Genomic DNA, 15,551 nt, shown 5'->3' with positions numbered 1-15,551 from the left:
CCAGAGGTAGACGAATCATCGGCCAGAGCGTCAAGTGTTGGCTCTGAATGCTCCGAGAGCAAAATTAGGTGGGTGGGGCTAAAGCTTAAGAGGGTGTGAACAATGCTGAATGGGTGTAGACAACGAAGAGCTCTTCACTAGATACCAAAACATTCAAAGGCCATTTTCTCAAAAGTGAGTTTACAAGTTGATCAACTTTCAAAGCAGAATTACTTTCCCATGATGCAGTGTATGATATACCATTTTGTAGCTCTGAGTCTCTACTTTTATCCAATGTAAAAAAACACCATTTCACATTTTGCTACGTAAGACTGAATCCAGGTCGTGAGTCACAAATGGTGTTCGATGGGGTTGAGATCAGGCCTCCACACTGATCTCGACAAACCATTTCTGTATGGACCTTGCTTTGTGCACAGGGGCATTGTCATGATGAAACAGGAAAGGGCCTTCCCCAAGTTGGTAGCCCAGAATCGTCTAGAATGTCATTGAATGATTTAACGTTAAGATTTCCCTTCACTGGAACCAAGGGGACTAGCCAGAACCATGAAAAACTGCCCCAGACCATTATACCTCCTCCACTAAACTTTACAGTTGGCACTATGCATTGGGGCAGGTAGCGTGCTCCTGGCATCCGCCAAACTCAAATTCGTCCTTCGGACTGCCAGATGGTGAAGCGTAATTCATAGCTCCAGAGAACGCGTTTCCACTACTCCAGAGTCCAATGGTGACGAGCTTTACACCACTACATCCAACGCTTGGAATTGCGCATGGTGATCTTAGGTTTGTGTGCGGCTGCTCGGCCAAGGAAACCGATTTCATGAAGCTCCCGACGAACAGTTGACATTGCTTCCAGAGCCAGTTTGGAACTCGGTAGTGAATGTTACAACAGATGATTTTTACAAACTTTTTACGGTCCTATATTGTGAGCTTGTGTGGCCTACCACTTCGCGACTGAGCCGTTGTTGCTCCTAGACCTTCCCAATTCACAATAACAGCACTTACAGTTGACCGTGGCAGCTCTAGCAGTGCAGAAACTTGACGAACTGACTTGTTGGAAAGGTGGCATCCTATGTTTTTCCAACAGTCTTGAAGGAGTTCCCACATATGCTGAGCACTTGTTGGCTGCTTTTCTTTCACTCTGCGGTCCAATTCATTCCAAACCATCTCAATTGGGTTGAGATCAGGTCTCCTGATGCAGCACTCCATCACTCTCCCTCTTGGTCAAAAAGCCCTGACACAGCCTGGTGGTTTGTTGGGTCATTGTCCTGTTGAATAACAAATTATTGTCCCACTAAGCACAAACCAGATGGGATGGCGTATCGCTACAGAATGCTGTGGTAGCCATGCTGGTTATGTGTGCCTTGAATTCTAAATAAATCACAAACTGTGTCACCAGCAAAGCACCATCCCACCTCCTCCTCCATACTTCACGGTGGGAACCACACATGCGGAGATCATCTGTTCACCTACTCTGCATCTCACATAGACACGTTGGTTGGAATCCAAAATCTCAAATTTGGACGCATCAGACCAAGGGACAGATTTCCACCGGTCTAATGTCCATTGCTCATGTTTCTTTGCCCAAGCGAGTCTCTTCTTTTTATTGGTGTCCTTTAGCAGTGGTTTCTTTGCAGCAATTCAACCATTAAGGCCTTATTCACGCAGTTTCCTCTTAACAGTTGATGTTGAGATGTGTCTGTTACTTGAAATCTGTGACGCATTTATTTGGGCTGCAATTTTTTAGGCTAGTAACTCTAATTAACTTATCCTCTGCAGCAGAGGAAACTCTGGGTCTTCCTTGCCTGAGGTGGTCCTCATGAAAGCCAGTTTCATCATAGCGCTCGATGGTTTTTGCGACTGCACTTGAAGAAACGTTCAAAGTTCTTGAAATTTCCCTTTTGACTGACCTTCATGTCTTAAAGTAATGATGGACTGTCGTTTCTCTTTGTTTATTTGAGCTGTTCTTGCCGTAATATGGACTTGGTATTTTACCAAATAGGGCTATTTTCTGTTTACCAACCCTACCTTGTCACAACACAACTAATTGGCTCAAGCACATTAAGAAGGAAAGAAATTCCACAAATTAACTTTTAACAAGGCACACCTGTTAAGTTAAATGTATTCCAGGTGATTACTTCATGAAGCTGGTTGAGAGAATGCCAAATGTGTGCAAAGCTGTCATCAACGCAAAGGGTGGGTACTTTGAAGAATCTGAAATATGACATATTTTTATTTGTTTAATACTTTTTTGGGTTACTACATGATTCCGTATGAGCTATTTCATAGTTTTGAGGTCTTCACTATTATTCTACTATGTAGAAAATAGTAAAAAATTAAGAAAAACTCTTGAAGTAGTAGATGTGTCCAAACTTTTGACTGGTACTGTGTATACTGAACAAAAATATAAATGCAACATGCGACAATTCCAACGTTTTTACTGCGTTACAGTTCATATAAGGAAATCAGTCAATTGAAATATTTCACATGACTGGGCAGGGGCGCAGCCATGGGTGGGTCTGGGAGCATGACCCACCAACATGGGAGCCTGGTCCAGCCAATCAAAATTTGTTTTTCCCCACAAAAGGGCTTTTTTTTACAGACAGAAATACTCAGTTTCATCAGCTTTCCGGTTAGCTGGTCTCAGACTATCCCGCAGGTGAAAAAGCCGGATGTGGAGGTCCTGGGCTGGTGTGGTTGCACGTGGTCTGCAGTTGTGTGGTCGGTTGGATGTACTGCCAAATTCTCTAAAATGACATTGGAGGCAGCTGATGGTAGAGAAATTAACTTTCAATTCTCTGACAACAGCTCAGGTGGACATTCCTGCAGTCAGCATGCCAATTGCACGTCCCATCAAAACTTTAAACATATGTGGCATTGTGTTGTGTAACAACACTGCACATTTTAGAGTGGTCTTTTATTGTCCCAAACACAAGGTGCTCCTGTGTAGTGAGCATGCTGTTTAATCAGCTTCTTGATATGCCACACCTGTCAGGGGGATGGATTATTTTGGCAATGGAGAAATGCTCAGTAACAGGGATGTAAACAAATTTGTGCACAAAATTTGAGATAGATACGCTTTTTATGTGTATGGAACATTTCTGGGATCTTTAATTTTACCCCATGAAACATGTGACCAACACTTTACATGTTGAGTTTTTTATTTTTGTTCAGTATATATATACTGCTCAAAAAAATAAAGGGAACACTTAAACAACACAATGTAACTCCAAGTCAATCACACTTCTGTGAAATCAAACTGTCCACTTAGGAAGCAACACTGATTGACAATACATTTCACATGCTGTTGTGCAAATGGAATAGACAACAGGTGGAAATTATAGGCAATTAGCAAGACACCCCCAATAAAGGAGTGGTTCTGCAGGTGGTAACCACAGACCACTTCTCAGTTCCTATGCTTCCTGGCTGATGTTTTGGTCACTTTTGAATGCGGGCAGTGCTTTCACTCTAGTGGTAGCATGAGATGGCGTCTACAACCCACACAAGTGGCTCAGGTAGTGCAGCTCATCCAGGATGGCACATCAATGCGAACTGTGGCACGAAGGTTTGCTGTGTCTGTCAGCGTAGTGTCCAGAGCATGGAGGCGCTACCAGGAGACAGGCCAGTACATCAGGAGACATGGTGGAGGCCATAGGAGGGCAACAACCCAGCAGCAGGACCGCTACCTCCGCCTTTGTGTAAGGAGGAGCACTGCCAGAGCCCTGCAAAATGACCTCCAGCAGGCCACAAATGTGCATGTGTCTGCTCAAACGGTCAGAAACAGACTCCATGAGGCTGGTATGAGGGCCCGACGTCCACAGGTGAGGGTTGTGCTTACAGCCCAACACCGTGCAGGACGTTTGGCATTTGCCAGAGAACACCAAGATTGGCAAATTCGCCACTGGCGCCCTGTGCTCTTCACAGAAGAAAGCAGGTTCACACTGAGCACATGTGTCAGACGTGACAGTCTGGAGACGCCGTGGAGAACGTTCTGCTGCCTGCAACATCCTCCAGCATGACCGGTTTGGCGGTGGGTCAGTCATGGTGTGGGGTGGCATTTCTTTGGGGGGCCGCACAGCCCTCCATGTGCTCGCCAGAGGTAGCCTGACTGCCATTAGGTACCGAGATGAGATCCTCAGACCCCTTGTGAGACCATATGCTGGTGCGGTTGGCCCTGGGTTCCTCCTAATGCAAGACAATGCTAGACCTCATGTGGCTGGAGTGTGTCAGCAGTTCCTGCAAGAGGAAGACATTGATGCTATGGACTGGCCCGCCCATTCCCCAGACCTGAATCCAATTGAGCACATTTGGGACATCATGTCTCGCTCCATCCACCAACGCCACGTTGCACCACAGACTGTCCAGGAGTTGGCAGATGCTTTAGTCCAGGTCTGGGAGGAGATCCCTCAGGAGACCATCCGCCACCTCATCAGGAGCATGTCCAGGCGTTGTAGGGAGGTCATACAGGCACGTGGAGGCCACACACACTACTGAGCCTCATTTTGACTTGCTTTAAGGACATTACATCAAAGTTGGATCAGCCTGTAGTGTGGTTTTCCACTTTAATTTTGAGTGTGACTCCAAATCCAGACCTCCATGGGTTGATAAATTGGATTTCCATTGATTATTTTTGTGTGATTTTGTTGTCAGCACATTCAACTATGTAAAGATAAAAGTATTTAATAAGATTATTTTTTTCATTCAGATCTAGGATGTGTTGTTTAAGTGTTCCCTTTATTTTTTTGAGCAGTGTATATAGATGTCCTAGCCATTCATTATAGTATTAGCCTTAGATTTAACTAATGAATGTTGGGTTGTGCATAAACTTCGAACTTGCACAAAATACACTTGCGCTCCGCTGGCCACTCTCCTTAAAAAAACAGTCCTTGGCTCTTGGAGTCCCAGGAAAAGCTAGACTACAGTTGCTTGCAGGACCTTTTTTGCAATCTCTTGTTTACTGAATGTTAAAGACCTCATCCAATAGAAGTCACAGGCAATTTGAAAGAGAGAACGCACGATGGCTGTAGGCTATAGCAGTTGTTTATTCAGACCATAACCCTTCAATCTTTGTGAAGAGAAGTGAAATTCGTTTGCATCTTATTGTAGTCCTAATTTATTCAAACTTGTCATTACAATGATGAAGATGAGGACAATCAAAGGTATTTCATTTAAGTGTTGAAAGTGAGGAAGGAATGAAGCAACAATCGAAAGAAAGAGAAGGTAGGCTAATATTGACGTCGCACAACATTAGGGGAAATGTTATGAATGTTAGCCCAATAATTATCAACATTTAAAATGTTTTCAACATGTAAATCAAATTGCTGTCCTAAAATTGTAACTTTGTATGCCTCATGTCCTGCACCAGCATATCATGTTCTCTCCCAGCTTCATGGTTTTGAACGAGGTACGTAATTCCAGTCCATATAATACAGTATTATACAATACAGTACAGTAATACAGTCCACACTCAAAAAGATTAGCCTACTGGAGCTTTCATTTTCATTTGTTTACCTAAGGAAGCATAGCTACGTCTATGGGCTTTTATGTTTTTCTGTCACATGTAATATAACAGCACAATCATTTCATTTGGCCTTTTTTGGGCTTGGGCTCATAAAATGTATAATTTATGGCTCATCGGGCTCTGGTAGCATCAGGCTTGAATTTTCATGCCGATCAAAGCTCTAATCAAATCCAGACATATGTATGTGCTTTAGAATGACATTTCCGGTTTGGGCTGGAAATACCTCCAATTATTCAGACAAATCGTGAGTGATCCCAGAGGTCACTCAGGGTAGCCCTTCCATCCATTCGTATATATATATATATATATATTTTTAATTTTATTTATATATATATTTTTTTCACCTTTATTTAACCAGGTAGGCAAGTTGAGAACAAGTTCTCATTTACAATTCACAAAGAGGGCAACAGATGCTACTGAGCCAGATGTCTATGTGTCAGGGGAGAAGCTCCAGGTGGTAACTGATTTTAAGTACCTTGGAATCATACTTGATTCCAACCTCTCTTTTAAAAAGCAGGTGAAAAAGGTAATTCAAATAACCAAATTCAACCTAGCTAATTTCCGATTTATACGAAATTGTTTGACCACAGAGGTAGCAAAACTGTATTTCAAATCGATGATACTCCCCCACTTAACATACTGCTTGACTAGTTGGACCCAAGCTTGCTATACAACATTAAAACCTATTCAGTCTGTCTACAAACAGGCTCTCAAAGTGCTCGATAGAAAGCCAAATAGCCATCATCACTGTTATATCCTCAGAAAGCATGAGTTGGGAAAATCTTGTGCAATACACCGACGCATGTCTTGTATTCAAGATCCTAAATGGCCTAGCTCCCCCTCCACTCAGTATTTTTGTAAAACAGAAAACCCAAACATATGGCAGCAGATCCACAAGGTCTGCCATGAGAGGTGACTGTATAGTTCCCTTAAGGAAAAGCACCTTTAGTAAATCTGCTTTCTCTGTGAGAGCTTCCCATGTCTGGAATACACTGCCATCAGACACACATAACTGCACCACATATCACACTTTCACAAAATGCATGAAGACATGGCTAAAGGTCAATCAGACTTGTGAACATAATCCCTAGCTGTGTATTGCCGCTTTCCATGTTGTCTGTTGTTTGTAGCTTGTGAGGTGTGGAAACACTTTGTTGTTTTTATGGATTTTGTCTTGTTGCTTTTTGTTCTATGTTGCTCTGTCTGTATGCTATGTCTTGCTTGTCCTATGTTACTCTGCGTGTGCTCACTGTTCAATGATTGTCTATATTGTAATTGTTTTTAATAACCTGCCCAGGGACTGCGGTTGAAAATTAGCCGGCTGGCTAAAACCGGCACTTTTACTGAAACGTTGATTAATGTGCACTGTCCGTGTAAAAATAAAATAAACTCAAACTCAATTGCGACCTTGCCAAGATAAAGCAAGCAGTTTGACGCATACAACAACACAGAGTTACACATGGAGAAAAACAAACATATAGTCAATAATATAGTAGAAAGATAAGTCTATATACAAAGTGAGCAAAAGAGGTGAGATAAAGGAGGTAAAGGCAAAAAATACCATGGTGGCAAAGTAATTACAATATAGCAAGTAAAACACTGGAATAGTAGATTTGCAGTGGAAGAAAGTGCAAAGTAGAAATAGAAATAATGGGGTGCAAAGGAGCAAAATAAATAAATACAGTAGGGGAAGAGGTAGTTTGGGCTAAATTATAGATGGGCTATGTACAGGTGCAGTAATCTGTGAGCTGCTCTGACAGCTGGTGCTTAAAGCTAGTGAGGGAGATAAGTGTTTCCAGTTTTAGAGATTTTTGTAGTTCGTTCCAGTCATTGGCAGCAAAGAACTGGAAGGAGAGGCGGCCAAAGGAGGAATTGGCTTTGGGGGTGACCAGAGAGATATACCTGCTTGAGCGCGTGCTACAGGTGGGTGCTGCTATGGTGACCAGCGAGCTGAGATAAGGGGGAACTTTACATAGCAGGGTCTTGTAAATGACCTGGAGCCAGTGGGTTTGGCGACGAGTATGAAGCGAGGGCCAGCCAGCGAGCGCATACAGGTCTCAGTGGTGGGTAGTATTGGGCTTTGGTGACAAAACGGATGGCACTGTGATAGACTGCATCCAATTTATTGAGTAGGGTATTGGAGGCTATTTTGGAAATGACATCGCCCGAAATCGAGGATCGGTAGGATGGTCAGTTTTAAGAGGGTATGTTTGGCAGCATGAGTGAAAGATGCTTTATTGCGAAATAGGAAGCCAATTCTAGATTTAACTTTGGATTGGAGATGTTTGATGTGAGTCTGGAAGGAGAGTTTACAGTCTAACCAGACACCTAGGTAGTTGTAGTTGTCCACATATTCTAAGTCAGAACCGTCCAGAGTAGTGATACTGGACGGGCAGGCAGGTGCAGGCAGCGATCGGTTGAAGAGCATGCATTTAGTTTTCCTTGTATTTAGGAGCAGTTGGAGGCCACGGAAGGAGAGTTGTATGGCATTGAAGCTCGTCTGGACGGGTAGTTAACAGTGTCCAACGAAGGGCCAGAAGTATACAGAATGGTGTCGTCTGCGTTGAGGTGGACCAGAGACTCACCAGCAGCAAGAGCGACATCATTGATGTATACAGAGAAAAGAGTCGGCCCAAGAATTGAACCCTGTGGCACCCCCATAGAGACTGCCAGAGGTCTGGACAACAGGCCCTCTGATTTGACACACTGAACTCTATCAACGAAGTAGTTGGTGAACCAGGCGATGCAATCATTTGAGAAACCAAGGCTATTGAGTCTGCCGATGAGGATGTGGTGATTGACAGAGTCGAAAGCCTTGGCCAGGTCAATGAATACGGCAGCACAGTATTGTTTCTTATCGATGGTGGTTAAGATATTGTTTAGGACCTTGAGCGTGGCTGAGGTGCACCCATGACCAGCTCTGAAACCAGATTGCATAGCGGAGAAGGTGCGGTGGGATTCGAAATGGTCGGTAATCTGTTTGTTGACTTGGCTTTCGAAGACCTTAGAAAGGCAGGGTAGGATAGATATAGGTCTGTAGCAGTTTGGGTCAAGAATGTCCCCCCCTTTGAAGAGGGGGATGACCGCAGCTGCTTTCCAATCTTTGGGAATCTCAGATGACACGAAAGAGAGGTTGAACAGGCTAGTAATAGGGGTTGGAACAATTTTGGCAGATAATTTTAGAAAGAAAGGGTCCAGATTGTCTAGCCCGGCTGATTTTTAGGGGTCCAGATTTTCCAGCTCTTTCAGAACATCAGCTGACTGGATTTGGGAGAATGAGAAATGGGGAAGGCTTGGGCGAGTTGCTGTGGGGGATGCAGTGCTGTTGACCGGCGTAGGGGTAGCCAGATGGAAAGCATGGCCAGCCGTAGAAAAATGCTTATTGTCATTCTCAATTCTAGTGGATTTATCGGTGGTGACAGAGTTTCCTATCCTCAGTGCATTTGGCAGCTGGGAGGAGGTGCTCTTATTCTCCAAGGACTTTACATTGTCCCAGACCTTTTTTTAGTTTGTGTTGCCTGTGTATACACTGCCTGTGTATATTGGTTTCTAACTTCCCTGAAAAGTTGCATATCACGGGGGCTGTTCGATGCTAATGCAGAACGCCACAGGATGTTTTTGTGTTGGTTAAGGGCAGTCAAGTCTGGAGAGAACCAAGGGCTATATCTGTTCCTGGTTCTAAATTTCTTGAATGGGCCATGCTTATTTAAGATGGTGAGTAAGGCATTTAAAAAACATTAACCAGGCATCCTCTACTGAAGGGATGAGGTCAATATCCTTCCAGGATACCCAGGCCAGGTCGATTAGAAAGGCCTGCTCACTGAAGTGTTTCAGGGAGCGTTTGACAGTGATGAGTGGAGGTCGTTTGACCGCTGACCCATTACGGATACAGGCAATGAGGCAGTGATCGCTGAGATCTTGGTTGAAAACAGCAGAGGTGTATTTAGAGGGCAAGTTGGTTACGATGATATCTATGAGGGTGCCCGTGTTTACGGCTTTGGGGTGGTACCTGGTAGGTTCATTGATAATTTGTGTGAGATTGAGGGCATCAAGCTTAGGTTGTAGGATGGCTGGGGTGTTAAGCATGTCCCAGTTTAGGTCACCTAGCAGCACGAGCTCTGAAGATAGATGGGGGGCAATCAATTCACATATGGTGTCCAGAGCACAGCACAGTATATACTACTAGGATATGGTGAACAACACCTTGCCTGCCTGCCTGCTTGCCTGCATGCAGTGCTCCCACAGCTTTGGGACTCCATGTAATGCATCAGCGGGAGGTAATCGGATTTCCAATGACTACACAGGCAAATCTGCAATGCTAATGTGCTTAATAAAAGGCTCCCAAATAGGTTAAGTTGATGATTTTTTAAAATCCTATATGGAATTGGCACACTCATTAGATCCCATTGAGAAGCAATAGGCTAAATGCAAACCCCCAAATAAATCTTAGCAATTGCTACACCCCCTCTTGCAAATATGTTTGTCTGACTGTGGGGGACGGGTTAATATGAAGATGGGTCAATGGATTGAAATCAAAAGTTGCACTATGTGGTGCAGATGAATAGTTTCAACAGTGTGTGTGTGTACGAGGGAGAGTGTGTGTATGGAAGGGGGTGCTGGGTTTTCTAACGACAGGAAATGAAGGGAGCAAGTGGAGATTAGTGTTTTTCCAGCTATGTGTGTGGTTGTGCGATGGCTCTTGTGAAATGGGTCTGTAGTGATTATACACAGCCCACCCTCTACTTCCTCAAACTCTATAAACATGATGATGTCACCACATGAGAAAACCAACATTTCTGTGTTTGTGCATGTCTATTTAGTGCCAACCTACACACATTTTGGTCCAAAACAATGTATGAAGAAGACAAAATGGAGTGTTCAGCTTGCATTATTGACAGCAACAACAACAAAAAACTATCTGGCAAACCTTTACTCCTCAAATATACTCATTGAATGAATATTTTTTAAATTTGTTCAAGAATACTGGCCAACCTCAGCAGCAAGGTAGGCCCACATTTTTCATATGTAAATATTAGAATAGGATGAAAGGTGTTTTATGATGAAGGCATGTTTGATAATCTAACAAAGCATCTAATTAGATACTGTTCTCTATAAAGCAAGGCTCCATTCAACTAATGCAAAGATGTGTTACCTCTAACCTCTTTTCCTGCTGAACCCTCTTCGTCTTCATCAGATATTACTTTGACATATTGAAAGTGGGCCGTCTCTTTACACTCACTTGAAGCACTTGAATGCATAGAATTCTATGAATACGCATTATCAACTACAAAGTAGAACATATTAAAATCCTGTCAGGTATAATCATGGCAATCATCCAATCTAGAATGTGTTATTTAAGCCTTGGGGAGAAAGTGGCACTGACATATATAATTTAATAAGTGATTTCCACATCACTGTTGTTATATCAAGCAACTTGCGTCCAATTTTGAGATTTTAAGACCATTAGGAAAGTTTATGGGGGTTAATAACTAAATGTTCCTGTCATGCAACGTCAAGGTAAATGTGCAGAAACTTTTTAGCACAAGTGTCAAATACAATGTGTCCCACAGTTTGTACCCAGAGGTCCTAAGGCAGTGTAAGTTGGAAACTTGATAGAATGTGAATTAAGCTTGGAGTTAATCACTATGTCAGCAAAAAGTAACAATGTCAATCAATTGTTACCAAAATTACTCTGCAGAATATCTGACCTTGTTGAATACATTTTCTAAGACGCTTGACTGTGGGGGTTGAGGGGAAACTATCTGTGGATTTCGTGATGAAGCTGAAGCAAGATACAAGGGAAGCATTCAGTTTATCAGGGCTCCCAGACAATGACCCTTGACAGATTAGGTCATTTTGTTCAAACATTTCAGAGAAGTTGACATGCCTTTCCAGAAATGGTGTGCTTTGTCAGCTGTTTCCACTTTCTGTTTCCAAGATTCAAATGTCCCCATTGAGCAAGACTTAAAAAAGAATCTACATCTATTTTTCAATTGCATTTTTTTTTTTTTACAGTGACTCAATCCCCCCTCCCCCCCATTGACTTACTGTATCAGGTGGACAGTGCTTTCTGGAATGTCGATGGCCTAATAACTGTTTAACTCTTTACTCCCAATTAATAATTCTCTCTGTTTGTGTGATTTGTTTGACTTTTTGTATCAACTCTAGACTTGTGTTGAGTTACCCTTTTTCTGTGCCAGGTTGTTGTACATTGATATTGCGTTACAGTATGATATCATGGAACAGTCTAATGTGACGGGGTGGCAGGTAGCCTAGTGGTTAGAGCGTTGGACTAGTAACCAATAGGTTGCAAAATCAAATCCCCGAGCTGACAAGGTAAAAATCTGTAGTTCTGCCCCTGAACAAGGCAGTTAACCCACTGTTCCTAGGTCGTCATTGAAAATAAGAATTTGTTCTTAACTGACTTGCCTTGTTAAATAATGATAAAATTATGAGGATTTGTTAGTTGATGATTTTTTTATAGATTTTACTAAGTTAATTGAAGGGATGCTATTCAGATCACACAGTAAATGGGAGTATAATAATGATTGGCAGGAGTCATAGAGTAACCTTGGGATGTGAGAAGCATTTTTCCCACATATTTTCCACTTCTCTCTTAAGGTATTAGTTATATGTTGATAGATTTCAATGTATTCTTTTGATCATTATATTTCTCTGATATTGAAGCTGTTTTTCAATGTCCTCTGTTTTCTACTCTCCTGTGTAGCTTTGAAACACTATTTGTCAGTCCTATATGTTGCTTTACTGATTGTCAAATGTCCGCTTTTAATTTATCTCTGGTAGTCAGACATATACAGTACTGTAGGTGAGACTACTTGAATAATTTTCTCTGCGATGTGGTTTCATATTTTTTTTGCTCAAGGACAGAGGAGTGCAAAGAAAACACAGCTGTGATTTATTTTTATAATGGAAAAGTCAACACATGCCAGGACTTTTCATAACTTTGATACTAACAGTGTAATATAAGGAATTTATAGAAATACTAATTGATTTACGGTATAATGAGCAACAATGCAACAACACACTGGGCAAAAATTCATTGAAAATGTATTTTCCATGAATTTTAACCCCAAAATACAGTTTTACTTTCTTTTGTCATTTAGGTTAGTATTGTGGAGTAAATACAATGTTGTTGATCCATCCTCAATTTTATCCTATCACAGCCATTAAACTCTGTAACTGTTTTAAAGTCACCATTGGCCTCATGGTGAAATCCCCGAGAGGTTCCCTTCCTCCCCGACAACTGAGTTAGAAAGGACGTCTGTGCCTTAGTAGTAAATGGGTGTATTCATACACCATCCAAAGTGAAACCTTTCAAATTGTTATGGTGAGTGGTGGTAGATATGATCTCTGAAAATAAATATGAGATAGGATTCCAAGAAGATACAAAACTGTGACCTTCTGAAAGCCTTCAAACTCTTGACATACCCTGAAGACATCTGTTATTTTCTGAGGAATATCTGAGAACTTCATAAAAACTCCTGTTGGGCAAACTTTTGATACTACTCGATGACTTATATTTATTTGCAGAGGGCCGGTGTATTTTTAATCAGGTGTGTAACTGCTTAGTTGGAACAAATGCCTGCACCCACACTGGCTCTCTGTGGATAAGATCAAACCCTGATCAAAGCAGTGTGAAAGCAACAGCTACATTGAGAGTGACATCAATGGATCTCTCTGGCTGCTTGTACACAGGCAGTTGAATTCTGGTATTCTTTTCACTAATTGGTCTTTTGACTAATCAGATCAGCTCTGAATTGGACTGCCTGTGTAAACACAGCTCAGATAAAAGGTGAAACTCATTTCCTAATTTCTGAAAGAGATCACCCTTTGTTTTCGTTAATGCATAATACCACATATATACAAAGTAACACAGTTACAAATTTAAGACTACAGAAGTTCAAATCAATTCAAATGAAATTGGATTTGTCACATGCGCTGAATACAACAGTTGTAGATCTTACTGTGAAATGCTTACTTACAAGCCCTTAAAACAATGCAGTTTTAAGAAAATACCCCCAAAAAAGTAAGAGATAAGAATAACTAATAATTAAAGAGCAGCGGTAAATATCAATAGCGGGGCTATATACAGGGGTACCGGTACAGAGTCAATGTGCGGGGGCACCGGTGTCGAGGTAATTGAGGCAATATGTACATGTAGGTAGAGTTATTAAAGTGACTATGCATAGATAATAACAGAGAGTAGCAGCAGCATAGAAATGGGGGGGCAATGCAAATAGTCTGGGTAGCCATTTGATTAGCTGTTCAGGAGTCTTATGGCTTGGGGGTAGAAGCTGTTTAGAAGCCTCTTGGACCTAGACTTGGCGCTCCGGTACCACTTGCCATGCGGTATTAGAGAGAACAGTCTATGACTAGGGTGGCTGGAGTCTTTGACAATTTTTAGGGCCTTCCTCTGACACCACCTGGTATAGAGGCCCTGGATGGCAGGAAGCTTGGCCCCGGTGATGTACTGGGCCGTACTCACTACCCTCTGTAGTGCCTTGCGGTCGGAGGCCGAGCAGTTGCCATACCAGGCAGTGATACAACCCGTCAGGATGCTCTTGATGTTGCAGCTGTGGAACCTTTTGAGGATCTGATGACCCGTGCCAAATCTTTTCAGTCTCCTGAGGGGGAATAGGTTTTGTCGTGCCCTCTTCACGACTGTCTTGGGGTTTGGACCATGTTAGTTTGTTGGTGATGTGGACACCAAGGAACTTGAAGCTCTCAACCTGCTCCACTACAGCCCCGTCGATGAGAATGTGGGCGTGCTCGGTCCTCCTTTTCCTGTAGTCCACAATCATCTCCTTTGACTTGATCACGTTGAGGGAGAGGTTGATGTCCTTGAACCACAAGGTCAGATCTCTGACCTCCTCCCTGTAGGCTGTCTCATCGTTGTCGGTGATCAGGCCTAGCACTGTTGTGTCATCAGCAAACTTAATGATGGTGTTGGAGTTGTGCCTGGCCGTGCAGTCATGCGTGAACAGGGAGTACAGGAAGGGACTGAGCACGCACCCCTGAGGGGCCCCCATGTTGAGGATCAATGTGGCAGATGTGTTGTTCCCTAACCTTACCACCTAGGGGCAGGCCGTCAGGAAGTCCAGGATCCAGTTGCAGAGGGAGGGGTTTAGTCCCAGGGTCCTTAGCTTAGTGATGTGCTTTGAGGGCACTATGGTGTTGAATGCTGAGCTGTTGTCAATGAATAGCATTCTCACAAAAGTGTTAATTTTGTCCATGTGGGAAAGGGCAGTGTGGAGTGCAATAGAGATTGCATCATCTGTGGATCTGTTGGTGCGTTATGCAAATTGGAGTGAGTCTAGGTTTTCTGGGATAATGGTGTTGATGTGAGCCATGACCAGCCTTTCAGAGCATTTCATGGTTACAGACGTGAGTTCTACGGGTCAGTAGTCATTTAGGCAGGTTACCTTATTGTTCTTGGGCACAGGGACTATGCTATTCAGTACAACAACAACAAAAAATGCATGGAAATGAAATGTATGCATTCACTACTGTAAGTCGCTCTGGATAAGAGCGTCTTATAAATGACTAAAATGTAAATGTAATGTAAATGTGGTCTGCTTGAAACATGTTGGTATTACAGACTCAGACAGGAAGAGGTTGAACATGTCAGTGAAGACACTTGCCAGTTGGTCAGCGCATGCTCAGAGTACACGTCCTGGTAATTCGTCTGGCCCAGCGGCCTTTTGAATGTTGTCCTGTTTAAAGGTCTTACTCACATCGGCTGCGGAGAGCGTGATCACACAGTTGTTCGGAACAGTTTATGCTCTCATGCATGTTTCAGTGTTACTTGCCTTGATGCGAGCATATCATTTATTTAGCGTAGGCTCGTGTCACTGGGCAGCTCTCGGCTGTGCTTCCTTTTGTAGTCTGTAATAGTTTGCATGCCCTGCCACATCTGATGAGCGTTGGAGCTGGTGTAGTATGATTTGGTCTTAGTCCTGTATTGACGCTTTGCCTGTTTGATGGTTCGTCGTAGGGCATAGCGGGATTTCTT

At 42.8% G+C, this 15,551-nt stretch overlaps 1 protein-coding gene across 3 annotated transcripts in view; it reads left to right on the top strand.

Moving 5' to 3' along the window:
• gulp1a (GULP PTB domain containing engulfment adaptor 1a) overlaps positions 1–15,551 on the top strand; it is a 167,374-nt gene that overhangs the window by 109,396 nt on the left and 42,427 nt on the right. The window contains exon 1 of one of the 3 annotated variants that reach the window (XM_045704530.1): positions 10,335–10,522. The exons of the other annotated variants lie outside the window; for them this stretch is intronic. The gene's annotated coding sequence lies outside the window, so the exon portion shown is untranslated. Of the gene's footprint in view, positions 1–10,334; positions 10,523–15,551 lie in introns of those variants that run through there. 3 annotated transcript variants of the gene reach the window in all.

The sequence above is a fragment of the Salmo salar genome, chromosome ssa21, assembly GCF_905237065.1.
Source record: "Salmo salar chromosome ssa21, Ssal_v3.1, whole genome shotgun sequence".
Taxonomy (NCBI): domain Eukaryota; kingdom Metazoa; phylum Chordata; class Actinopteri; order Salmoniformes; family Salmonidae; genus Salmo; species Salmo salar.
The sequence above is the reverse complement of the archived record's forward strand: the minus strand, read 5'-3'. Positions and strand labels throughout refer to the sequence as shown.